Source organism: Orbicella franksi, chromosome 8, assembly GCF_964199315.1.
Source record: "Orbicella franksi chromosome 8, jaOrbFran1.1, whole genome shotgun sequence".
NCBI classification, from domain to species: domain Eukaryota; kingdom Metazoa; phylum Cnidaria; class Anthozoa; order Scleractinia; family Merulinidae; genus Orbicella; species Orbicella franksi.
In genome coordinates, this window is record NC_138152.1 from 12,918,216 (window position 1) to 12,921,026 (window position 2,811).

The window sequence follows — 2,811 nt, forward strand, 5'->3', positions numbered from 1 at the left end:
CTGAAAATATTTCTGACTAGCTATACCTTGGGAACTGGCAGTATGGCCACCGTATAAGCGTCTTCAGTGGATTATTATTATTTTAGAATAAGGGATGGTGAATGGTCAAAAACAACTTCTGAGAATTTGTCTGTTGGATTTCTCCTGCAACCTCTTGGTTCGACGTTATGCTGACCATACCCTGATACTCGTGATGCGTTGCTGTTAGCCGTGAGAAAAAGCTCTGGCGCCCGTTTCTCGAAGGTCCCGAAAAGTTTTCGCAACCGGAAAGCCGTATCAAAGTCTCAAATCCTATGATTACAGAGCTGTTTTAATTTATTCAAATATTCTTAATATGAAGAGAGGTTCTCTGCATATAAGAAGTTTCAGGCGCTTACACCTGTCTGTTTTTGGATACAGATTAATTAAAAATGATTTGTGGGCCCAAAACGTTTCCGCGGCTTTTCGGAAACGGGCCCCTAGACTTTATTCTTCGTCATCCATTCTGTTCACGTGAACCAACTTGTAATGAAGGGATTTAATATAATTATAAGCCTTGTGGTTTTGCCATAGTTCCCCACCCCATCTTCTGTATCTTTTTTTTTTTTTTTTTCCCTTCTTGGATATATAGTATTTTCCTTTGTGGGTAAAGAAATGTAATCTCTTGATGCTCCCAAATATATTGCTACATGTAGCAATGAATAAGTAGAATTTATATCATGTTGACTTCTAAGCACTGGAAGGTTCGGTAAACTTTGAGATATTGAGTGAGCATTCTAACTATTACAATTTAGTTACCACTTTTATCTACGACTTATTTTGCTGATTCGTCATAAGCTAGTTGATCTCGATTTATTCGAGTGTGTGATTCAACTAGGGGATAAAAAAAAAACCAAAATTCCCTCTTTAGATGTGACAATTTGATGTTAATTTATGAATAACTGTAATTGGAGCTAAAACATGCGTCAAAACAGTTTGATAAGAATGAGGGGGTTACCCTTATAAATATTCTAATTCTCGTAAAAATACTTAACGCCTGAATAGCTGGCCGCACCAAGACAGTTGAAACTTGTTTCATGAAGGTAGTTTATTTCTTCTTTGGTCCTGCTCTGTATTCCATGTTTTTTTTTTAAACGCGTATATTTCCTTCAGTAGTTCTGTCAGACAGCTATCAAAGCGCTACAAGTCACAAAAACCTACAAGTGAAACGGCCGGTATGTACATCGCTTAGCATACGAGCTGTTGCTACACTTCACATGACATCAAGAATGTAGCTTAGATATCTTTTAACTTGTTTCCATAAGGTCAGTTCAAATAGTTATTTCATTTATTTACCGAGTGTTGTTGTGGGTGGTGCGGTTCCAAGCTCACTTCAGCAAACAGAACAACAATCATGTTGTAATCCAGTGATTTTCAGTTGGAAATGTGTTACAATCGACGAGTAATTTCAATGCGAAATTATTTGCGTTCTAACCCAATCTTAGCTTACTTCTAATCCATCAGTGCTTGAATTCAGCAGTTTGTCAGCTGTTAACAAGTGGAAGCGAATGTTAAGTAACTGTAGCATATGGTGCAGTATCCTTGTGCTTTCAGTGAGCAAGCTCAATTACGACAGTCAATTCTTTTTATTTCAATCTGTTATATTTAAGTCGTTACGTTTCCTTCTTTTCATTTCTTAAGTGTCCTTCTTTTCGGTGTAGTACAGTTAATTCTGGACGTTGGTCTAGACTCTACATTCACCTGATTTTATCCAGTTTCGAAAGTAAAACTAATTATTAAGACACGGTATGAAAGAAAAGACAAAGCAGTTCAGTGCTATATATAGGATTTAACTAAATCATTGCTTTGCTCGGTGTGTTTTGTTCATTTTGAACTTGTGTTCCGAGTGTTGTGTGAATTCTTGGGATGTGCGTACTAGTTTAGCTAGGAGCTTTGCTGCGAAGCTGCTGGCAGACACCTCCATAGGTCCCTTTGCCACTTTCTGTGTATATTTCATTTATGTGTGACAAGTGAATAGATGAATTAGAAGGTAATAAAATTACTACGCTCCGTCCTATATTGAAAGGCCGTATCCATGTAAAGAAATCTGTGTTAGTTTTCCGGCTGTTTCTTGATATTGCGATTCTCGCAAATACAGTGCTACATGTAGTAATAGAAAGGTAGAATTCACATAATGACACTGGAAGCCATCAACAGTTCAATAAACTTTGAAATATTGAATTAGCATTCTAGCTCACATAACAATCTAGTTACCACTATTATCAATGATTTAGTTTGCTGATTCACCAGTAGTTGATTTATCTCGACTTTGTTCGAACGCATGATTCAATGTTAGATACTATGGGCAGCGATATTGGATAAGAAAACCAAGATTCCTTCCTCAGACATGACTTTCTGATGTTGAACGTTTTGCATTTATATTCTAGCTCTAAAAAAATACTTACCACCTCAGTAGCTGGCCATACCGTGACGCTTGAAATTAGCTTCATGAAGGTAAATTTTCTTATCTGATCCTGTCCTGTATTCCATATCTCTGTTAAACTAGTTCATTTTTCTGCAGGATTTTCCCACACTGACGAAAGTGCCACATGTCGGAAACCTTCAAGCCATAAAGTGATAACTGGTACGTACCTCTTGGCATATTGCTTAGCATTCGGCTTCGAACTGAAGTGTATCGATGATATCAAGAATGTTACTTAGATATCTTTTAATTTTTTTCCTCTAAGTTATTCAAAACTCTTTACCTCTTTACTAAATGTCATTGCGGATGTTTCGTTTCCAAGCTCACTTGAGGGAACAGAAGAACAATGCTTAATGATGTTAACTAGTGTT